Consider the following 26,453-nt stretch of genomic DNA (forward strand, 5'->3'; position numbering starts at 1 on the left):
ACCACCAGAGAATAGACTATATTATACACGAGATTCTAAATACAAACTTCAAGGTAGACACTAAAATAAAGTACAGAACAGAGTCACAAATCATAGATAAGGAAAAATCTAAGAAATCCAGCATAAGAAATTGCAGTATTAAATGAGTAGTCTAATGCACACAGGAAAAGAAACACAGGAAAACAAGATAATGAGCGACAGATTGACAGCATTAAGTCCACATGCATCAATAATCACTCTCAATGTGAACGGATTGAACTCTCCAATAAAAAGACACAGAGTGGCAAAATGGATTAAAGAACAAGATCCAACAATTTGTTGCCTCCAGGAAACACACCTCAGCCACAAGGACAAACACAGACTCAGGGTGAAGGGGTGGAGGACAATACTTCAAGCAAATAGCAAGGAAAAAAAGGCAGGTGTTGCAAGTCTCATATCAGACCATGTGGATTTCAAAATAAGACAGGTAAAGAGAGACACAGAGGGACAATATATAATGATCAAAGGGACACTTCATCAAGAAGAAATAACGCTTATAAATATCTATGCACCCAACACAGGAGCACCAAGATTCATAAAGCAACTATTAACAGACCTGAAGGAAGACGTTAAAAACAACACAATAATAGTAGGGGACCTCAACACCCCACTCACATCAATGGACAGATCATCCAGACAGAAAATCAACAAGGAAATAGTGGAGCTGAATGAAAAACTAAAACAATTGGACTTAATAGACATATATAGATCACTCCACCCTGAAGGAGCTGAATACACATTCTTCTCAAGTGCACATGGAACATTCTCTAGGATAGACCATATGTTGGGAAACAAGGCAAGCCTCTACAAATTTAAAAAAATTGAAATAATAACAAGCATCTTCTCAGATCATAGTGCTATAAGGCTAGAAATTAATTACAAGAAAAAAGCTGAGAAAGGCACAAAGATGAGGAGACTAAACAACACACTACTGAACAAGTAATGGATCATTGAAGAAATTAAAGAAGAAATAAAAAAATACCTGGAAACAAGTGAAAATGATAGCATGCCATACCAACTCATATGGGATACAGCAAAAGCTGTATTAAGAGGAAAATTCATCGCAATACAGGCACATCTTAACAAAAAAGAAAAATCCCAAATAAGCAACCTTAAAGCACACCTATCTGAACTAGAGAAAAAAGAACAAATGAAGCCCAAAGTCAGCAGAAGGAGAGAAATAATAAAAATCAGAGCAGAAATAAATACTATTGAAATGAAAAAGGCAGTAGAAAGGATCAATGAGACAAAGAGCTGGTTTTTTGAGAAGATAAATAAAATTGACAAACCACTAGCCAGACTTACAAAGAAAAAAAGGGAGAAAGCTCAAATAAACAAAATCAGAAATGAGCGAGGAGAAATAACAACAGACTCTGCAGAAATACAACAGATTATAAGAGAATACTACAAAAAACTATATGCCAACAGAATGGATAACCTAGAGGAAATGGATAAATTCCTGGACTCCTACAATCTCCCAAAGCTCACTCAAGAAGAGGCAGACAATTTGAACAGACCAATCACAAGGAAAGAGATTGAAACAGCAATCAAAAGCATCCCAAAGAATAAAACCCCAGGACCAGATGGCTTTCCTGGGGAATTCTACCAAACGTTCAGATAAGATTTAATACCTATCCTTTTCAAGCTATTGCAAAAAATTAGGGAAGATGGAACACTTCCTAACACGTTCTATGAGGCCAACATCACGCTGATACCAAAACTTGACAAGGACACCACGAAATAAGAGAACTACAGGCCAATATCACTGATGAACATAGATGCAAAAATTCTAAACAAAATTTTGGCAACCAGAATTCAGCAATTCATCAAAAGAATCATACATCAGGATCAGGTGGGATTCATACCAGGGACACAGGGATGGTTCGACATCCGCAAATCAATCAACGTGATACACCACATCAAACTGAGGAATAAAAACCACATGATCATCTCAATAGATGCAGAGAAGGCATTTGACAAGATCCAACAGCCATATATGATAAAAACTCTGAACAAAATGGGCATAGAAGGAAACTACCTCAACATAATAAAGGCCATATACGACAAACTCATAGCCAACATCATACTCAATGGGCAAAAACTGAACCCCATCCCTCTGAAAACAGGAACAAGACAAGGATGCCCTCTATCACCACTCTTATTTAACATAGTACTGGAGGTCCTGGCCAGAGCAATCAGGCAAGAAAAAGGAATAAAAGGAATCCAAATAGGGAAGGAAGAAGTGAAACTCTCGCTGTTTGCAGATGACATGATCTTATATATAGAAAACCCCAAAGAATCCATTGGAAAACTGTTAGAAGTAATCAACAACTACAGCAAAGTTGCAGGGTATAAAATCAATTTGCATAAATCAGTAGCATTTCTATACTCCAGCAATGAACCAACTGAAAAAGAACTCAAGAATACAATAGCAGTCACAATCGCAACAAAAAGAATAAAATACCTTGGGGTAAATTTAACTAAGGAAGTGAAGGACTTATATAATGAAAATTACAAGGCCTTTCTGAGAGAATTGGATGACGACATAAGGAGATGGAAAGACATTCCACGTACATGGATTGGAAGAATAAACCTAGTTAAAATGTCTATTCTACCTAAAGCAATCTGCAGATTCAACGCCATCCCAATCAGAATCCCAATGACATTCTTTACAGAATTAGAACAAAGAATCCTAAAATTCATATGGGGCAACAAAAGACCCCGAATTGCTAAAGCAATCCTGAGAAAAAAAGAACAAAACGGGAGGCATCACAATCCCTGACTTCAAAACATACTACAAAGCTACAGTAATCAAAACAGCATGGTAGTGGTACAGAAACAGGTGCACAGATCAATGGAACAAAATTGAAAGCCCAGAAATAAAACCACACATCTATGGACAGCTTATCTTTGACAAAGGAGCTGAGGTCATACAATGGAGAAAAGAAAGTCTTTTCAACAAATGGTGCTGGGAAAACTGGAAAGTCACATGTAAAAGAATGAAAATTGACCATTCTTTTTCACCATTCACCAAAATAAACTCAAAATGGATTAAAGACCTAAAGGTGAGACCTGAAACCATAAGGCTTCTGGAAGAAAACGTAGGCAGTACACTCTTTGACATCAGTATTAAAAGGATCTTTTCGGACACCATGCCTTCTCAGAGAAGGGAAACAATAGAAAGAATAAACAAATGGGACTTCATCAGATTAAAGAGCTTCTTCAAGGCAAATGAAAACAGGATTGAAACAAAAAAACAACCCACTAACTGGGAAAAAATATTTGCAAGTCATATATCTGACAAAGGCTTAATATCCCTAATATATAAAGAACTCTCGCAACTCAATCACGAAACATCAAACAACCCAATCAAAAAATGGGCTGGAGACATGAACAGACATTTCTCCAAAGAAGAAATACTGATGGCCAATAGGCACATGAAAAGATGCTCATCATCGCTGATCATCAGGGAAATGCAAATCAAAACTACACTAAGATATCACCTTACACCCGTTAGAATGACAAAAATATCTAAAACTAATAGCAACAAATGTTGGAGAGGTTGCGGAGAAAAAGGAGCCCTCATACACTGCTGGTGGGAATACAAACTGGTGCAGCCACTATGGAAAACAGTATGGAGATTCCTCAAAAAACTAAAAATAGAACTGCCATACGATCCAGCCATCCCACTACTGGGTATTTATCCAAAGAGCCTGAAGTCAGCAATCCCAAAAGTCCTGTGCACCCCAATGTTTATTGCAGCACTGTTTACAATAGCCAAGACGTGGAAGCAACATAAGTGCCCATCAACAGACGAATCGATAAAGAAGATGTGGTACATATATACAATGGAATACTACTCAGCTGCAAAACAGAACAAAATCATTCCATTTGCAATAACATGGATGGACCTTGAGAGAATTATGTTAAGTGAAATAAGCCAGCAAGAGAAAGATAATCTGTGTATGACTCCACTCATATGAGGAATTTAAAACTATGGACCAAGAACAGTTTAGTGGATACCAGGGGAAAGGTGGGGTGGGGGGTGGGCACAAAGGGTGAAGTGGTGCACCTACAACACGACTGACAAACATTAATGTACAATTGAAATTTCACAAGATTGTAACCTATCAATGACTCAATAAAAAAAAAGTTTGTGTTACAGAAAAAAAAAATTATGCTGTGATAAAGTGTATGTTTTCAATAAAGAAGGTAAAAGGGATGGAGGGATATTTTTGTTAAGAAAGCAATTTTGTCCTAAAGTAAAACTGGTTATGGGAAAGAAGAAAAGGCATGTTCTGAAAGTAAAAAAAAAAAAAAAAAAGTTATAGGTTTGTGGAAGGGGAATCTTGGGTAAAGAGTTTTGTGCATGGGCAAGTTGGCTAAGCTTGGAATTAATTTAATTAAGTAAATGGTTTAATATCAACAGTAAACTGGTACAAAATTAGAATTTGCCTTTCTCTCTCTTAAAATGACAGTTATTTTCCTGCTCTTGAGAAAGAGGTTATAAAAGGTTTTTCTTTAATTTTATGTAAGTCTACCAAAAATACAGGGATTCTATGTTTTCTCAAAATAATTTCCCATGTTCAAAAAGCTGAAGTCTTTCTTTTAAGAGAGCATTTTTTTTTTTTACAGTTTAAGTTTCTGTGTTTGCCTTTGACATCTTCTGTTGTCACTTTAGTTAAATGGATAAATAAGCATTGTTTTATCATAACCTATTATCTTATTTGACCAGGTGTGTTAAAGCCTTTTGATATTTCCAACAAACTTCCCAAAAATTTAAATCATAAACAAAATCTTTTTTTGCCCTACAAGTAGCTTTGAGAACTTCCAGGGAGTCCATGGGACTTCTCAGAGAATTTGTTTTCTCTTCTCATAATAACAGAAATGGCAATCTAATTATGTTTATTTGATATGTCAAATTACATGTGAAGCATTGTCAAACAAGTAATGACAAACTTTCTTTATGGATATCCTCATATGTGTACGTTGTTAATATAAACGTTCCAAATACAGTGCCAAATTTTTAAAAATCTATGTCCTCATATGTTATCTCTCATAATTCTAGTTACCTAAAAATATTATGTGTCACAGGAATAATCAAATTTTACTGTCAATTTTATTGTAATCAAATCTTTAGCCATGCCATTTTAAGTCTTTTGTCATTTACAGAGTTATTGTTTATTTGATGCTTTTGCAAAATGTTTCATCTTCAGAGAGATTCATGGAAAGGATTTTGACACAGTCTACAATACAGGTTTCTGAAAAACTTTCGCATCATAACACTGAACTGGGTAGGTAATTACAGACACTTAATGGAGAGAATGATGGCTTCAAAATACCCTAACAAATGATCAAGATATACGTATTAATTACATGAGATTACGTGAACTGAAGAAGATACTCTAAATGTTTTGTTTCTCCAGAATTAAAGAATTCTTTTTCCTAAGCTATCAAAAATTTGGTAAGACATACCTTTGTGAAAAAATATAAAACATTTACTTTTTCGTTCTACCTTATCCTTCAGGAATTCAGAAAACCTCTGTCAGTATTTTTACTTATATAAAAAATTAGGCCAAGTTTTTTAATATAAACAAATTAGTTTTAGTGGGATTTTCTTTGGTACAAAAATGAGGGTAAGTGTAAAGAGAACAATTACGTTTGCACTTTTGTAGATGTCATATTTCAGTCCTGTTAATTGTCCTTGAGGTTTTGTTGCGTACATGTGCACTGGACTTCCCTGGGCTAAGGTAGTGCCTTTGGTCACACTAATTGTTCAAAGTAACCTCTTTCAAAAACATAATCTCACTCCACACAAAATAGTCACCATTAGATCAATGTCTGCGGATATACAATCTTCAGCAGACTCTTTGTTGTCTTATGCTGGTACGACACAAGCTCTCTAGTGTCTTATACTCAAGCGTATGATCAAGAGGTTAAAGAAGCTTTTCTGGATTCCAACTTAAAGGATCTTATGGTCACAGTCTAGAGCCTGTAGACTGGGTATTCTGGAAGCATCATCAGAGGAAGAAAGCTCTCAAGCCCCACTGGAAAGGACCTTACCAAGTCCTCCTAACCACTGACACTGATACAGATCTAGAAAGCATTCCAATTTGATGATGCATCTCACAGCTAAAGAAGGCTCCACCAAAAATATAGTCATCAGACGCTGGTGCAGATGCTAAACAAATTCCGGAGGACTCCAAATCTAATTGTACAGGAGGAGAAGCAACTGACATCTGAGACAGACAGCTCTTCCCAAATGGTTGGACCAGGACTGTACGCCTTTTACTCAATGTGTCTCTTACCTTACTTTTCTTTTTCTCTTTGTTAGAAAAATAATATTCTTTTCTGCATCTCCCAATCTATTCACAAAGGGGGAAATATTTCTGACTGTTGGGTTTGTCCTCAGGAGCCCCGTTCTGTACATAAGTCTAGAGATTCTTTAGTACATTTAATTACCAATCTCTCTGCCATTCCTCTCCTAATTCTTTGTCCTAAGTGTCTAGAATTCTTTGCCTGACCAATCAAATCCTTGGTTTAGTCAATTTCATTATAATGACTCCATGATATGTACTCCCTTAGGGTCTAGTTTCTCTTTTTCTTGCAGAAAAGCCTGTGTAAATCACATTGTTTAAATTTCTACCAAACTAGAGGTCATTATGCAACTGGATTGTTGGTTATACTTTTTTCATTATGTGACCAATCAAAAACTCTGTATTGGGCATCAGCGTGGAGTTTACTTCACAGACTAAAATGTAAAATTAGTTACACACATAGTCAAGGGTGTTCAGTGCCTGTTGGTAGAAACCCCAGCACAGCTACCAGATTGAAAAAAACCTATTTCCTAGGATAGGCACAGTCATTGATAAATATATGATCATAAATTTCTCTAAATCCCTGACAGATATTGCTCTATCTGTCACTAAAGAAATAGCTGCCAAAGAAAAGTCTGTGGATCCTCTTGCACAACTTGTATTAGGTAATAGAATTGTTCGTGCTTATCTCCCAGCTGAACAGGCTGGCTTTTTCCCGCAGTAAATGCCTCTATTCCTTGGTATCTCTTCCTTGGCAAACACCTGTATTGAAATAAAAACTGAACTAGACAAAATCTGAACACAAACCGAATTGTTAAATGTTGTGCCCACTGGCACTCCATGGTTTTCGATCACTTTAACTAGCTACCCTCAGGAATGGCCTGGTTTGGGTCTATTCTCCAGTTTCAACTTAGTGTTTTATTTATTATAATAGAAATTCTCACTGTTGTAAAACTGTCTCCTGTGCATAACTCAATATTATAAGAATACCACTTGGATAATAATCACTCAATGCATTTATATGACTGCTAACACTTATGAGCTTGCATCTGAGAAAATTCAAGGAAGTATAGACAGTATTTGCCCTTAAAGAAATATGATGGTATCTGCTCTGGTGCTGTTTTTGCTCAAGTAGGACTTAAAGCTCTTAAGGAAATTGTGTTTCTCCTTGTGTGGGACATGACATACTGGGAATGAGCCTTCCTTAAAATGAAGGACGGAGGATGCTTTGATGACTGATCAGCAATGTTTTTCAACAGTTGATCAGCAAGGTTTTTCAATAGTTGATCAGCAATGCTTTCCAATAGTCAAACAGCAATGCTTTCCAATAGTCAAACAGCAATGCTTTCCAATAGTTGATCAGTGATGCTTTCAAAGAAAGATCTCAATAAAAAGGGGAAAATGTCAAAATCGACTATAATGGAGCCATTTTAATATGGAGTTGGAGCTGCCTTTCAAGAGAAACAGCCTTGCTGTCTTAAACATTAGACTGGGCCAAACTCTCAGACTGTGTCAAAATGGCAGTTGTTTTACAGGCAATTGTTTGAGAAGCCAGCAGGAGAACAGACATCCAGACCACAAAAACTGAAGACTGTGGGCTGACCCTGATCCAGTGACTGCTCCAGGCTCTTTGCTCCAAAAATTCAAACTTTTTTCATCTTGCAAAACTGAAACTCTGGGACATCAGCATCACGGCAGAGTGAGCTTGTCTGGTAATCTCGCCCTTCCACCGCACAACGAAAAGACATTCATACTACAACAGAAGGCATCCAAACACAACACAAAAGAACTCTGGGGGACACACACAGCCATACAATGGAGGGCAGAGAAGCTGGAACTCCCCTCAAAGGAGGTGGAACAGAGTAAGAGAAAACTTTTCTCCCTCTCCAAAAGACTAGGATTGGGAACCATGGGCAGCCTCCAAAAGGGAAGGAACTGGGGAGGGGACACTCATTTGCAGGAACACCAAAGATCCCCAGGGTCCTCATGGCCAAGGGGAAAGCCCCTACTGAGGTGAATGCTAAAGCAGGGATGACCTCATCAAGCCAACACCACAGGAGAGGAGACAGCAAGGGTAGAGGGAGAAACTCCTGAGAGCATGTGGAAGAAACTGCCTCTCCCTCCACCCGCCCAGGCCTGACTCCAGTGCTTGCGATCTCAGCAAAATGCAGAGGACTCAGAATATGTGGCTCTTGACCCCCACCCAGTGGTGATAGGAGGTAACTGTGACCAAATAATACCATGATGCAGTAAAACAGAGCCACACTCTCTAGCAGTATCAAAAGTTATATTAAATCTCCACAAAAGAGAGAAAATGACAAGTAGGCAGAAATCAGTCCTGAAGACAAAGAAATATGTAATCTAAATGACAGAGAACTCAAAGTAGCTGTCACCAAAAAACTCTACAAGTTAAAAGAGAATGTAGAGAAATAATTCAGTGTGTGCAGGAGCTGCTTCACAAAAGAGATTGAAACTATCAAGAAGAATCAATAAGAAATAATGGAGATGAAAGACACAATGGAAGAGATAAAACAAAATATGGATTCCCTGAATGCTCCGGTGGACATCACAGAGGAACGAATCAGCATAATTGTGGATAGACATGTTGAAATGCTCCAAACAGAGGAGGAGAGAAAACTAAGACTTAAAAGAAATGAAGAAAGTCTCTGAGAAATGTCCATCTCAATTAGGAAATGCAACATAAGAATTACAGGTATTCAAGAGGGAGAAAAAAAAGAGAATGGAGCAGAAAACTTGTTCAAAGAAATAATAGCAGAGAACATCCCAAACCTAGGGAAGGAGATGGAAATCCATGTGAAAGAGGCTTCCAGATCTCCTAAATATGTCAATGTAAAAAGATCTACTGCAAGGCATATTGTAGTGAAACTGGCAAAAGAGAATGACAAAGAAAAAATGCTAAAGGCAGCAAGATAGAAAAAATAACCTACAAAGGAACGCCTATCAGGCTTTCAGTGGATTTCTCTGCAGAAACCTTACAGGTTAGGACAGCCTGGAATGACAATTTCAAATCTTTGGAGGACAAAAACTTTCAGCCAAGAATACTCTATCCAGCAAAAATATCCTTCAGATATCATGGAGAAATAAAAAACATTCACAGATAAACAGAAAGCTAACAGAGATCATAGCCATGAGACTCCCTCTACAAGTAATCCTCAAGAAGGTCCTCATACCTGAAAAAAATGGAGAAAAGGCTTACAAAACACAGGGTAAGGAGATAAATAGGTAGACGAAATCAGAAAATTGTAGTTATACATCAGAACAGGATGGCAAACACTCAAGTATAAGATTAAAGATAAAGAGAAGGAAAACACCAAAAACAAAGATAATCTTGTCACTTTAATCACAAACTCACAACACAAGATGGAATAAGATGTGAGAAAAACAACTTAGGAGGGGAAAAGGAAAGGGATTGAATCAGTTTAGTCTAATGAAATAAGAGGCCATCAGAAAATGGAGTATCTTATCTATGAGGTTTTGAATACAAAATTCATGGTAACAATGAAACAAAAAAGCAGAATGTAGACACAAATAATAAATCAGAAGAAAACAAACAAACAAAAAAACCCACAACATAAAAAACTACACAACTCAATTGGTAGACCAAAATACACAGGACAAGAAACAAAGGAAATGCAGGAGATCTGATAAATGAGTGATAAAATGGCAGCATTAAGCCCTCATATATCGATAATCACCCTAAATGTAAACGGATTGAATTCTCCAATAAAAAGACAGAGTGGTGAGATGGATTAAAGAACATGACCCAACAATATGCTGCCTCCAGGAAACACATCTAAGCTCCAATGACAAACACAGGTTCAGACTGGAGGGATGGAACATGATATTCCAAGCTAATGGCAAGCAAAAGAAAGCAGGTGTTGCCATACTTAAATCAGACAAAGTAGACTTCAAGATAAGGCAGGTAAAGAGAGACAAAACAGGACAGTATATAATGACTAAAGTGACACTTCACCAAGGCGACATGACACATAAATATCTATGGCCCATAGATAGGTGCACCAAAGTACATAAAGTAACTATTAACAAACATAAAAGAAGGTATTAACAATAACACAATAATAGTAGAGGACCTCAACACTCCACTCATATCAACGGATAGATCACCCAGACAGAAAATCAACAAGGAAACAGTGGAATTAAAGGAAAAGCTATACCAGTTGGATTTAATAGACATATACAGAACACTCCATCCAAAAACAGCAGAATACATATTCTTCTCAACTGCGCATGGAACATGCTCAAGGATAGACCATATGTTGGGAAACAAAGACAAGCCTCAATAAACTTAAGAAGATTGAAATAATAACAAGCATCTTTTCTGATCACAATGCTATAAAGCTAGAAATTAATTACAAGAAAAAGTCTGAGAAAGGGACAAAGATGTGGAGACTAAACAACAGGCTATTGAACAACCAATGTATCATTCAAGAAATTAAAGGAAAAATCAAAAAATATCTGGAGACAAATGTAAATGGAAACGTACTATACCAACTCATATGGCATGCAGCAAAAGCCATATTAAAAGGGAAATTCATCACACTACAGGCTTGCTTTAACAAACAAGAAAAAATCTCAACTAAGTAATCTCAAAGTAATACTAACTGAATCAGAAAAAAGAAGAACTAACAAAGCCCAAAGTCAGCAGAGAGAAATAGAGAAATAATAAAAATCAGAGCAGAAATAAATGCTATTGAAACAAAGAAGGCAGTAGAAAGGATCAATGAAACAAAGAACTGGTTCTTTGAGAAGATAAACAAAATTGACAAACCCCTAGCCAGACTTACAAAGAAAAAAAAGAGAGAAAGCTCAGATAAATAAAATTAGAAATGAAAGAGGAGAAATAACAACGAATATCACAGAAACACAACAGATTATGATAATAATATGAAAAGCTATATGCCAACAAAATGGACAACATAGAGGAAATGGATAAATTCTTCGACTCTTACAACCTCCCAAAGCAGAACCAGGAAGAAATAGATAATCTGAATAGACGAATCACAAGGAAAGAGATTGAACCTGTAATCAAAAGCATCCCAAAGAATAAAAGCCCGGGATGAGAAGCTTCCCTGGGGAATTCTACCAAACATTCAGAGAGGATTTAATACCTATCCTTCCCAAGCTATTCCAAATAATTAGGGAGGATGGAACACTTCCTAATATATTCCACGAGGCCAACATCACTGTGATACCAAAGCCTGACAAGGACAACACAAAAAAGGAAAACTACAGGCCAATATCACTGATGAACATCGATGCAAAAATCCTCAACAAAATATTGGCAACCCGAATTCAGCGACACATCAAAAGGATCATACATCGCAATCAAGTGGGATTCATACCAGGGACACAGGGATGGTCCAACATCCGCAAATCAATCAATGTGCTACACCATGTCAACACTGAGGAATAAAAACCACATGATCATTTCAATAGATGCAGAGAAAGCATTTGACAAGATCCAACAGCCACTTATGATAAAAAACTCTTAAGAAAATGGGGATAGAAGGAAATTACCTCAATAGAATAAAGGCCATTTATGACAAACACATAGCCAACATCATAGTCAATGGGCAAAAACTGGACACCATCCCCCTGAGAACAGGAAGAAGGCAAGGATGCCCACTATCACCACTCTTATTCACCATAGTACTGGAGGTTTTGGCCAGAGCAATTAGGCAAGAGAAAGGAATAAAAGGAATCCAAACAGGGAGTGAAGAATCAAAACTCTTGCTGTTTACAGGTGACATGATCTTATACATAGAAAACCCTAAAGGATCCATCGGGAAACTAATAGAAATAATTAACAACTACAGTAAAGTTGCGGGGTACAAAACTTACAAAACTTGTTTGCATTTCTATACTCTAATAACGAACTTACGGAAAGAGAAATCAAGAATATAATTCCATTTATAATTGCAACAAAAAGAATAAAGTATCTAGGAATAAATTAAACCAAGGAGGTGAAGGGCTTATGCGATGAAAACTATAAGACATTATTGAAGATATAGATGATGACATAAAGAGATGGAAAGAGATTCCATGCACATGAATTGGTGGAATAAACATAATGAAAATTCCATATTACCCAAAGCATTCTACAGATTCAATGAAACCCAATCAGAATCTCAATGACATTTTTCATAGAAACAGAACAAAGAATCCTAAAATTCATATGGGGCAAGCAAAGACCCTGAATTGCTAAAGTAAACCTGAGAACGAAATCAAAGCTGGAGGCATCATAATCACTGATTCAAAATGTACTACAAAGCCATAGTGATCAAACCAACTTGGTATCAGTACAAAAACTGGCACACAGATTAAGGGAACAGAACTGAAAGCCCAGAAATAAAACTGCACATATATGGACAGCTAATCTTTGACAGAGTTGCCAAGAACATTCAATGGAGAAAAGATAGTTTCTTCAATAAATGGTGTTGGGAAAACTGGACAGCCACTTGCAAAAGAATGAAAGTAGACCATTACCTCATGCCATACACAAAAATAAACTCAAAATGAATCAAAGAGTTGAAGATAAGTCCTGAAACCGTAAAACTCCTGTAAGATAATATAGGAAGTACACTCTTTGACATCAAACTTAAAAGGATCTTTCAAATACTATGTCTTCTCAGACAAGGGAAATAAAAGAAAAAGTAAACAAGTGGGACTTCATCAGACTAAAGAGCTTCCTCAAGGCAAAAGAAACTAGGATCAAAACTAAAAGACAATCCATCAAGTAGGAGAAAACATTTGCAAATCATATATCCAACAAGGGGTTAATCTCCGTAATATATAAGGAACTCAGACAACTGAACAACAACAACAAAAAACAGTCTGATCAAAAAAGGGGCAGAGGATACGAACAGACATTTTTCCAAAGAAAATATACAGATGGCCAATAAACACATGAAAAGACGTTCGATGGAAAAAGGACAGACTCTTCAATAAATGGTGTTGGGAAAACTGGACAGTTACATGCAAAAGAATAAAAGTAGACCATTACCTTACACTATGCACAAAAATCAACTCAAAATGGATTAAAGACTTGAATGCAAGACCGGAAACCATGAAACCATGATAATTCTAGAAGAAAACATAAGCAGTACCCTCTTTGACATCGGTCTTAGCAGTATATTTTCAAGAACCATGTCTGACCAGGCAAGGGAAACAAAAGAAAAAATGGACAAATTGACATCAAACTAAAAAGCTTCTGCACAGCAAAGGAAAGCATCAACAAAATGAAAAGACAACCTAACAATTGGGAAAAGATATTTTCAAACCATATATTAAATAAGGGGTTAATATCCAAAATATACAAATAACTCATACAGCTCAACAACAACGAAAAGCCAATAACCCAATTAAAAAATGGGCAAAGGATCTGAACAGAGATTTCTCCAAAGAAGATCTATGGATGGCCAACAGGCATATGAAAAGATGCTCAACATCATTAGCTACCAGGGAAATGCAAATCAAAACTACAATGAGGTATCACCTCACTCCAGTCAGAATGGCTATAGTTAACAAGACAGGAAACAACAAGTGTTGGAGAGGATGTGGAGAGAAGGGAACCCTCGCACACTGCTGGTGGGAGTGCCAACTGGTGCAGCCACTATGGAAAGCAATATATATCCTCAGAAAATTAAGAACAGATCTACCATATGATCCAGCTATCCCACTGCTGGGTATTTATCCAAAGAAGTTGAAAATGCAAAGGTATAAAGATACTTGCACCCCTATGTTCATTGCAGCATTATACACAATAGCCAAGACTTGGAAGCAACCTAGGTGCCCATCAAGGGACAAATGGATAAAGAAGATGTGGTATTTATACACAATGGAATACTGCTCAGCCGTAAGACATGATGAAATCCAGCCATTTGTGACAACATGGATGGTCCTTGAGGGTATTCTGCTGATTGAAATTAGTCAGAGGGAGACAGTAAAATCAAAGTATGATCTCACTCGTAAGTAGAAGATAAAAACAATGACAAACAAACACATAGCAATGGCAATTGGATTGGTGGTTACCATAGGGGAAGGGAGGGGAGGGCAAAAGAGGTGATTAGGCTCACATGTGGGGGGGTGAACTATAATTAGTTTTTCGATGGTGAACATGATGTAATCTACACAGAATTTGAAATGTATTACGTTGTACATCTGAAAGCTATATAATGTTATAATCCAATGTTACTGCAAGTAAAAAAATTAAAAATTTTTTTACAAAGATGTTTGACAACACTAATCATCAGGGAAATACAAATCAAAACTAAACTAAGATAACATCTTACACCTGTTAAAATAGCTATAATCACTAAGACTAAAAATAGCAAATGTTAGAGAAGGTGTGGAGAAATGGGAACCCTCACACACTGCTGGTGGGAATGCAACTGGTGCAGCCACTATGGAAAACAGTATGGAGAGTCCTCAAAATGCTAATAATAGAAATACCTTATGACCCAGCTGTCTCACCTCTGGTATCTACCCAAACAACTTGAAACCAACAATCCAAGGTAACGTATGTATCCCTATGTTCATTGCAGCACTATTCACCATAGCCAAGACATGAAAACAATACAAGTGCCTATTGACTGATGATTGGATAAAGAAGATGTGGTATATATATACAATGGGATACTACTCAGCCATAAAAAAGACAAAATCATCGCAATTGCAACAGCATGGATGGACCTGGAGGGAATTATTCTAAGCCAAATAAGCCAGACTGAGAAAGACAAACAGCATATGATTTCACACGTACGTGGAATATAAACAAACGCATGGACAAAGCAAATGATTCAGTGTTTACCAGGGGAAAGGGGTGGGCAGTGAGCACAGGGGTTGAAGGGGAGCACTTATGCTGTGGTAGACAAGAAATAATGTACAACTGAAATTTCACAATGATGCAAAGTATTATGAACTCAATTAAAAATAAATTTTAGAAAAACTGAGAATTGTGGACTCTTGGAAGATAGAATTAATAGTTAATGTTAAGCGCAGGCTAGCTCTCTGTCTCCAACTCCAATTAAAATTCTTTGTAATACAACTTCACTTCTTCGCCTTTAAATGCCCCAGGCTTTTACTCCTTAGAGGGTGTCAATCTACAAAAACAGAAACCAGTTTATGAGGTAAAGTGTTTATTTGGGAGCAAAGAATTGCAATTCGGGGAGCACTGATTCAGTGAGAAACCCAAGTAACGTTCTGATTACAGCAGAAGGACTCAGGGCTTTTATGGGAAAAAGGGAGGAAGTTGAGGTGAGTTGTATCAAAGACGAGTTTATTGGTGCTAGATGAGGTAAGGCTCGGTTTGTTCTTTATAGATTGCTTTGAGATTTGATCATCAGGCAAAAGGCTAGATCGGAACTTCATTCATTGGTTATCAATGCAGTCATCAGGAAAGCCCAATTTTATCAGTCCTTACAAACAGGATCTTCTTGTTCTTACTGCCTTCTTGGAATGTTGGCAGTTTGATTTAGTTTGGAAGATAAAACAAGACATGCACAACAATTTCTTTAAAATGGCCATGCTGGCTCTATTCTAATGTGGCTCCACTCATGTCATCTTTCATATAGGGTTTTATTTGGGTTTCTACCTGAATCTATGCTTCCAAAATTGTAATTATTTGATTCCAAGTAAACACTTTGTCTCTTAAACTAGTTTCTGTTTTTGCAGATTGACATTACTTTTTGATTACCTCAATATTTCAAAGTGTTTGAAACTCATTGTCAGTCTTTTTCTGTTTCTTTTCTCCTTTCTCTCTGATCCTATCCTGAGATAATTACATTCAACTTTCTGTTTGGAGTTTTGCATTTTCTCCACCACACCCTTCCTCATAATGAACTCTATGCTGAAAATATTTTGCTATTAAGTAATTATTTATGTGTGTACAGCTATTCTGGGAGAAAGTGACATGTGAACACTCGGGTACTTAGGGATAGCTCAAGAAAGATCTTTTGTTAGATCTTTCTAAATGGGTGGTTTCAGATTTTTTTAATCATTTGATTTAAAGAGCTAAATTGGAAAATCACTACATGAAGTGGTAAAGGAATATTTCTTTGGGTTATAAGTAAATTGTTCTGAGTCTTTTGTCTTGCTGAGAAGTCTTAGAAAATACAAATATTCAATGAGTTTGCAGAATTTGCAAAAAACTTTTAAAAAACATATCAAGCAGAATATAATTAGACAAACAACCTTAAATAAAAATAAATATAAAGCATGGTGTAACTGGAAACTTAAAATTCGCTCAAAATAAAAACTTAAAAGAAATCTGCCTGGCTGTTTTGTTGACCAAAATAGCAGACAAAGGAAAAGCCAACTGCAAATATAACCAGGAATAATGTCACCTAAGTACAAGTTACAGTTATAAAGTGTCATGATGAGTCCCTTATTTGAGTGGCATTTTCTTACTGACTGAGATTCTTCTCTGAAATTTTAGATTTTCAAAGACTCCTTTTTTTTTGAGGAAGATTAGTCCTGAGCTAACATCTGCTGCCAGTCCTCCTCTTTTTTGCTGAGGAAGACTGGCCCTGAGCTAACATCCGTGCCCATCTTCCTCTATTTTATGTGTGGGATGCTTATCATGGCTTGATGAGATCTGAACCTGTGAACCACAGGCAGCTGAAGCGGAAAGTGGGAAATTAACCAGTGTGCCACCTGGCTGGCCTCAAAAGACTGCTGTTTTTAATTATGTAGGTAAGAACGAGGTATGCCTCCCTTCTGGGAGCACCTAATTTACATGGATGTAGACATGCAGTCTCACTTTTCAACACAGATTCAGAAATTCAGATAAGAAGACTTTGGACACAAAATGTCTCATGTAATCTCACTTTGTAGTTCCAGGGAAAAGCACCCTCGTATCTAATGTACAGCCCAGATATAACGTTGACCATTTACATGGAGTCTTGCTTTCCATTGAGCCTCTAAAAACCCACCATTCTTTAAATTTTACCTAAACTCCACCCTTTCCTCAAATATAGAACACTCTTATTTTATTTAATGAGACACTCTGTCATTTCTGTCGCTTGTAGCCCTTGTTATTGCAGTAATTTGGTAAAGCTGACTTTACTGGAATAGATGTGTCCCTAGTGGTCTTTAGCTGAGTTAGGACAGAACTAAAAGAAGCTTTAAAACACATGCAGTTTTTCTCTCTTACACAGTGCATACTGAGTGGCAGCAGCTGGGAGTTTTCTGGTCCAAAATCCCAATGGTAACTGCTGGAAGATGCTCATGGGCTTTTGCAATAAGCTCCAGGCTACATGAGTATGGGTGGCAGTCACTTTCAAAATTATATTTGAGCGGGTGCCATAGGACCCAAAGGCATTGAGGGAGCCATGATCTTTTATAATTCAGACATGGCCTACTTTTGTTCAATTCCTCACTCAAATATAGCTTTCTTTCTGGTAGTGTTACAGGTGGGAGCTAGTAATATTCCCAGATGTGCAATATGTGTTCTCCAAAATCTTAGCAGAAGGAAGAAAATGACACATATCATAGCATAAATAAATGAAATAGAGACCAAGAAAAAAAGAAAAAAAGTCAATAGCACTAAAGTTGGTTTCTTGAGGAGATAAAATTGACAAACTTTTAGCTACTCTAAGAAACAGTCTCACATTAGTAAAATCAGAAATTTAAGAGTAGTCATCACAACTGAAGAAACAAAAATACTTAGGATCATAAGACACTTCTATGAATAATTATTATGCCAAAAATTCAGATAACCTTAAAGAAATGGATGAATACCTAGACACACAAAACCTGCTAAGAATGAATTAGGAAGAAATAGGAAATCTGAACAGATCAATAAGTAGCAAGGTGATTGAATCAGTAAACAAAAACCTCCCAGCACAGAAAAGTCTGGGATAGCTCGCTTCATTGGTGAACTCCACCAAACATTTAAAGAGTTAACATCAATCCTTCTCAAGCTCTTCCAAAAACTTGAAGGAGAGGGGACACTCCCAACATCATTTAAAAAGGCCAGGTTTACCTTGATACCAAAGCCAGATAATGACACAATAGACCAGTATCTTTGATGAATATAGATGTAAAAAGTCTCAAGAAAGTATTAGCAAACTGAACTCAAGAACACATCGAAAGGATCAGTTACTGTGATCAACGGGGGTTTATCCCTGGGTTGCCAAGTCTCCAGAAACCTATCTTGAAATCATAGAACTTTACAATCTAAATGACAAAGAAATCCAAAACAGTTGGAAAATAACTAACAAGATGGTGATAGTGAACTCTTACTTATCAACATTACTTTAATGATAAATAGATTAAATTCTCCACTAAAAAAACATAAAATGTGGGGTCGTCCTGGTGGCATTAAGCTCCTGTGCTCTGCTTGGGTGGCCCGGAGTTTGCCGTTTTGGATCCCAGGTGTGGACCTATGCACCACCTATCAAGCCATGCTGTGGCAGGAGTGCCACATATGAAGTAGAGGAAGATGGGGACAGATGTTAGCTCGTGGCTAATCTTCCTCAAAAAAACTCAAAACATAAAATGGCTGAATATATAAAGAAAACAAGATTTAACGATATGCTATGCACAAGAGACACAGTTTAACTTTAAGGATACACAGAGACTGAAAGGGTAGGGATGCAAAAAGATATTTCAAGTAAATGGTAAGCAAAATAGAACAAGTGTAGATATACTCATATCAGACCAATCAGATATTAAGCTAAACATTGCCAAAAAGATAAATAAGGTTATTGTATAATGATAAAGAAGTGAACTCATCAAGAAGATATGAGCATCTACATATAGAAATATATAAAGCAAACACTAACAAAACTAAATGGAGAAATAATCAGCAATATAATAATAGTAGAGGATTTTAATATCCCACTCTCATCAATGGAGAGACATGCTGATATAAAATCAATAAGCAAAGACTTGAACAACAGTCTAGAAAAATGTTCTAAAATATTTACAGAGAACATTTCATCCAACTACAGCAGAATATACATTTTTCACATATGTACTCAGAACATTCTCCAGAGTAAATCAAATACACCAAAAAACAGATCTCCTCAAAGTCAAGAAGATAGAAATTATATTAAGTATCTTTTCCAACCACAATAGTACGAACCTAGAAATCAATAAAAGCAGGAAAATAAGAAAATTTACAAAAGTATGGAAATTAAACAACACATTCTTGAATAACTAAAAAAATCAAAGAAGAAGTGAAAATGGAAATCACAAAAAATATCTTGGTGAAAAATGCAAACACAGCTCACCAAAATTTATGGATTGCAGCAAAAGCAATACCAAGAGGCAAGTTTAAAAATATAAACACAAACATAAGAAAAGATATCAAATGAACAACATAACATTACTACTCAAGGAACTAGAAAAAGAAGCAAAAACTAAGCCCAAAGTTAGCAGAAGGAAGGACGTATTAAAAAAGAGCAGAAGTTAATGAAATAGAAAATAGGAAAACAATTTAAAATATGAACAAAAGTAAGAGTTTTTTTAAACGATTAGCAGAAGTGACAAAACTTTAGCAAAATTAACAAGAAAAAAACGGAGGACCCCAATAAATATAATTAGAAGAGAAGACATTACAAATGATGCCATTAAAATACAAAGATCAGGGGCTGGCCCCGTGGCCGAGTGGTTAAGTCCGCTGCAGGCGGCCCAGGGTTTCCTTGGTTCGAATCCTGGGTGTGGACATGCCACTGCTCATAAAACCACGCTGAGGCAGCGTCCCATATGCCACAACTAGAAGGACCCACAACGAAGAATATACAACTATGTACTGTGGGGCTTTGGGGAGAAAAAGGAAAAAATAAAATCTTTAAAAAAATACACAGATCAAAAGAAACTATTGTAAACAATTATACTCCAACAAATTGGACAGCATAGAAGAAATGGATAAAGTCCTAGAAATATATACCTACCAAGACAGAATCAAAAAGAAACAGAAGATGTGAGCAGACTTATAACGACTAAGGAGGTAGAAGCTGTGATCAAACAGCCCAGCAAAGAAAAGGCCAAGATCAGATTGTGTCACTGGTGAATTCTACCTCACAAGTAAAGATGAATTAACATCAATGCCTCTAGAAACTTTCCAAAAATTTGTAAAAGAAAGAAAACTCTCGAATTTATTTTACTCAGCTAGCACTACTATGACACTAAAGCCAGATAAGTACACTAAAATGTAAGTTCAGGCCAATGACTTTGACAAAAATAGTTGCAAAAATTCTCAGCAAAATACTACCAAGCTGAACTCGGTAGCACACTTAAAGGATCACACATCACTACGAGGTGGCACTTGTCTCTGGGATACAAAAATGGCTTAACATATGCAAATCAATAAGTGTGATACACCGCATTTGTAAAATAAAGGGTAAAAATCTTATTCTTCTTTCAATGATGCAGAAAAATTACTTGAAAAAATTTAACCTTCTTTTATAATAAAAGCTCTCAACTAATTGTGTAAAGAAATAATGTACTTGAACATAATAAAGTTCATATATGTAAGGTCCGTGATTAACGTCATCCCAATAATGAAAGTTTGAGAGCTTTTCATCTAAATCATGAACAAGTGAAAGATGCACATCTTCATCACTCTAATTCAACACAGTATTGGAAGTCCTAGCCAGAGCAGTTCACTGAGAAAAAGAAATAAAGGCACCAAAATCAGAAAGTTAAAGTAAATTTTTTTTCTGTTTGGAGGTAACATAATTTTATGTATGAAAATCTTAAAGACTCAAACAAGAAATTCTTAGCATAAATTAATTCAGTAAAGCTGTTGGGTGCAAAATCAACAACTTAAATAAGTCAATTTTATTTCTTTGCACTAACACCAAAATATATGAAAAAGGTATTTAAAAAACCAATTTTATTTATAATACCATCAAGAAAATACTAGAATATAGTATACTAAATACTAAATTCAAGCAAAGTGGGGAGTCTATACACTATAAACTATAAGAAAAATTTGAAGAAGACACAAACAAATGGAAACATATCCCATAATGATGGATCAGTGAGTCAATATTAAAATGTCAATACTTATCCAAAGCCATCTATATATTCAATGCAATCACTATGAAAATTCCAATAGCATTTTTCACAGAAATTTAAAAAATATCTCACAATTTGTATGGGGATCACAAAAGATGCTGAATATTCAAAGCAATCTTGAGAAAAAATAACATAGCTGGAAGCAACGGAAATCATTTTTTGATTTTACACAATCTTACAAATCCATGCTAATCAAAACTTGATGGTACTGATATAAAAATAAACATATACAACAATGGAACAGAATTGAGAGCCAAGATACAGACTCATGCATATATGGTCCAGTAATATTTGACAAAGGAGCCAAGAATGCTTGATGAGAAAAGGATTGTCTCTTCAAGAAACAGTATTTGAACTACTGGATATTCACACACAATTAAATAAAATTGGACACCTATCTTACACCACTCACAAAAATTAACTGGAAATGGATGAAATAATTTAATGGAACACCTGAAACCATAAAACTCTCAGACGACAAGGTCTTAGAAGACCTCAATGTAGGTTTTGACATTGATATTTTTGGACATGACACAAAAAGTACAAGCAAAAATAGCAAAAATCAACAAATAGGATGGCATTAAACTAAAAGCCTTCTTTACAATAAAATAATCAACAAAATGAAAAGGCAACATACTAAACATATAAAATATTTTCAAATATGTGATGAGAGGTTAATAGCCAAAATGCATACGGAACTCCTACAACTTAATAGCAAAAATACAAATAACCTGGTTGAAAAAATGGACAAAGGACCTGGATAGACATTATTCCAATAAAGACTTACAAATGACCAAAAAATACACGAGCAGATGCTTAATGTCACTAATCATCAGGGAAATGCATATCAAAACCACAATGGGGTCACCTCACATCAATCATGAAAAAGACCAGAGATAACAATGTTGCTGAGGGTGTGAATAAAAGGGAGTCTTGCGCACTGTTGTTGGTAATGTAAATTGGTACAGCTACTATGGAAAACTGTATGGAGATTCCTCAAATAATTAAAAATAGAACTAGCATGAGATCCAACAACCCAACTTATGGGTATATATCCAAATAAAATGAAATCAGAATCTCAAAGAGATATCTGTACATCCATGTTCATTGTAGCATTATTCACAATAGCAAACACCTGCAAACAACTTGTTTCATATGTATATATGTATTAAGTATATGTGTGTGTGTATACACACACACACACACAATGGAATATTACTAAGCCACAATAAAGAAGGAAACCCAGGCATTTGTGACACACTGATTGACTTTGTAGTACTATGCTAAATGGAAAATCAGAGTAAGAAAAATACCATATGATCTCGCTTACATGCGGAATCTCAAAAAGCAATATGGATGAATCTCCAAAATACAGTATTGAGTGCAAGAAGCATGGCGTAATTGATGATATGTTCAAATAATGATTAGCTTCTTGGAGTTTTTGATTAGGAAAAAGCAAAAGGAAGACTCCAAGAGTACTAGAAGTATGAAATATTCTAAATCTTGATCTTTGTTGTAGTTACATAAGCATATACATATGTAAAATTTGTAAGCTGTATGCTTGAGATTTGTATTAACTGCATTAACCAAAAACTGTATCAGCTGTAAGTGAATTATGCCTTGAAGATGGTATGTTCAAGGTAACTCCCCACTTCAGATTTTCTTACAGTTCCTGCTTTTGTACATGTGGCCTCCGCATGATGTTCCTCTGTTTTTAGACATCGATAAAAAACACATCAGTAGTGCCTTTTGAAAATTTTCTACAGAAACATTTACTTAAAAACTAAGGGTATAAACTCTGAAAAGCAATCAAAAAAAATAAAGAGACAGACATAGAATTTCTAAAACTATTTTGAAATTTTCTTTTCAATTTTGATTTCATATTTAATTTCATTATGATCAGATAACAGGTCTATATTATTTCTCTGAATTGTATTGTTATTTTTACAGGCATCTGGTCAACTTTTATTAATGTCTGTGTTTGCTTGGAGATAATGCCATTCTGTTATTTTCTTTTGTTTGCTTGAGTTTCTTCCTATAGGTCAGGCTGAACAGTTGTCTTGTTGAAATATTTTATTCTTACCAAATTTTACGGGCTTATATGATTTTCAAATCCATATGTTTTAAAATCTATTTTTCTGATGGCAAATGAATCTGGCACAAATAATGACGTTTTCATGACTGCGTTTATTTGTGTCAATTTCGTTCATTGTAAGAAAACAAAAAATATTGATGGCATAATTGACAGAATATTAGCAATTATGTTCCATTTTTTCATCCTAACACTGGGTGAGGAGAATGATAAACAAGGCAAGCAAACTCTTAGTCTTGAGCAGAGGGCTACTCTCTTCCGACATCTTCAATTCCTTCTCAAAGTGTAGAGTTTCCTGAATAATCTCTCTAGACATGGACCCAGGATCTACATGCATCTGTTAAGGTACCACCACAAATATGCACACGGTATTGGTACTTGCATCACAACATGAAGCTGGAAATTTCCTATGTCGCTCTAAAATTTTCATGTTGGAATTGAGGTGGACTTGAAATGCCATTTTAACTCTCAGAAACTCATATTGCAGATTTATTTTCCCTGGAAGTTCTTTCTGGATTCATTTTTCTATGTATGTTTAAAATTTCATTTATTTCTTAAATTTGTTACAAACATACAAAATTTAGCCTCCATAATAAAATTCTCTAAGCCAACTTATTATGCAGTTTCTGCTTGTAATTTGGCTCTGATGACCACATCTTTCTACCGTGTCTGTCTGTATCTTATCTGGCTTGCGTCTTCCTCCAACAGATAGAGAAATAGTCTTATTTATTCTCTTTTCAAAGCCCCCAACCCTGGAGGAGTGCCCATATTTTGCATGAGAAATAATTCTAGTTATCTGGACATTTGCAGATGTGAGGTGATCCATATAACTTATAAGAAACAGGCGGCTGACTTACTCAGGTTTGCTCACTCATTATCATCAAGTGTTCTATTAAGACTAAGCATGTTTATGTATCTGAATTCATATCCATGGACCCCATGTCCATCATAAATCAACATAACATTTAAGCATCATGGACAAAATTAATTCCAAGAAAGAATTTAGTCGTGGTGTACTTTAAAACAGATTGGCCACTGCAATTACAACTAGAGCCCGGGGAAAGATATACATTACTTAAACAAAAAGTTACATGAATTAAAATGGTTTGCCTTCAAGCTCCAGATAAAACAGATTGTGAAAGACTGCTTACGAAAACAGTGAAAATATAACATGCACAGAGCAAAAACATAGAACAGAGTGTTTAAAATAAATTCCTGGACAGAAATAAATATACCAGCTTAAAGGACAAGCTTGGGAGTCACATTTTAACATTTATTTGCTGTGTGATATTGAGAACAATATTAGTTTCCCATGCCTGCATTTTCTCACTTAGAAGATGGGTGTCAAAGTACTTATATAGCTGTTAATAGGATGAAAAATAATGTATAAAAATTGCTTGGTGTGGAGCATAGCAAATAGTGCTCAAGAAATAGCCTCTCTTAGTACGGTAGTCTCACGTAATTCTTAACTACTTCCTATTATACTGATCAAAGAATTTAACTTTCTCTTCAAGCATTATTAAAGGAGAGAGAATTGCCATATGTTTAAATGTTAACAACTTCAGGAAATTAGACTCTTTTAATAATTTGAAGAATGAGACTAAGTTTGCTGTCATTTTAAATTTACACATTTCCCCAGCCACCTTTCTCAGGGCCCCCTTGACCTCGCTGTTCCTCAGATTGTAGATGAGGGGGTTCAGCACAGGGGTGAAGATAGTGTAGAATGCTGACATGACCTTATCAAGGTCAGCTGACCTGTAGGATTTGGGTCTCATGTAGGTGAAAATGACAGCTCCATTAAAGAGTCCCACCACAGCCAAATGTGAGGAGCAGGTGACAAAAGCCTTCTTGCAGGCTTCTCTAGAACACATCTGGAGAACAGCTGCGACGATAAAACTGTAGGAGGTCAGGATGAGGGAAAAGGGGACCAGAAGCATTAACACACAGCAGATGTACATTACATTTTCGAAGACTGATATGTCAGCATGAGCCAAGCGCAGCAGCATGGGGGCCTCACAGAAGAAATGATTGATCTCACATGAGCCACAAAATGGGAAGCTCAGGGTAGCAACAGCCTGCATGAGCCCATCAGCTGCCCCCAGGAACCAAGACCCCAAAGTCATTCTCAGGCATAATTCCTGGCTCATGAGGACAGGATATCTCAGTGGATGGCAAACAGCCATGTAGCGGTCATAGGACATGTCTCTAAAAGGAAACTCTCCCCACCACCCAGTGTGAGTGAAAAAAGATCCGCAGCCCACAACCAGCAGGGGAGATGAACTTCTTGCCAGTCAAGTAGTCAGCAGCCATTTTGGGCACGATGGTGGCAATCAGCATCACATCAATGAGGGAGAATTGGCTCAGTAGGAAGTACATGGGTATGTGGAGTCGGGGGTCCCAGTAAATCAGGAGAAGCATGACGACATTGCCCATAAGAGAAGCAATGGCCATCGTCAGCACCACCATGAAGAGAAAGAGGTGGGGTCTTGTATGTTTAAAGAGTCCTAGAAGAATGAATTCTGATGTTGTGTTTCTCTTCTCCATGATTTCTTCTGGTGTGATTCTGCAAATGGAAAAATAGAGAAGGAAGGGACTTTCATCATCTACAAACCTTAGTTTGGCTTCATAACTTCTGCACATGTGCTGGATATGGAATACAAGGTCCTGACTCAAAGCCCTGCATCCCAGTTAAGATGCTTCTGCTTGACCTGTTATTCCACTTCTCTGTAACTCAGCCTGTTAATGTTTTAAATAACGTTAGTCTATGTATTTCACACAATGATATATTGTTTGGTTGGTATAATAGATCAAAATGAATCAAAAGTAGAATAAAACTGTCAAGATTATAAAATTGTAAATAATTTGGCTTCTATTATATTATTTAATAATTATTACTATTGTGCTTTCCTTATGTGTACTGAAACCAAAATTAACCA

General features: G+C 36.2%; 1 pseudogene; it reads right to left on the reverse strand.

The window, feature by feature from the left end:
• Positions 1–24,945: 24,945 nt before the first annotated feature.
• Positions 24,946–26,157, reverse strand: LOC138921055 (olfactory receptor 2T8-like; annotated as a pseudogene).
• Positions 26,158–26,453: the final 296 nt, after the last annotated feature.

This window comes from Equus caballus, chromosome 27 (assembly GCF_041296265.1).
Source record: "Equus caballus isolate H_3958 breed thoroughbred chromosome 27, TB-T2T, whole genome shotgun sequence".
NCBI lineage: Eukaryota > Metazoa > Chordata > Mammalia > Perissodactyla > Equidae > Equus > Equus caballus.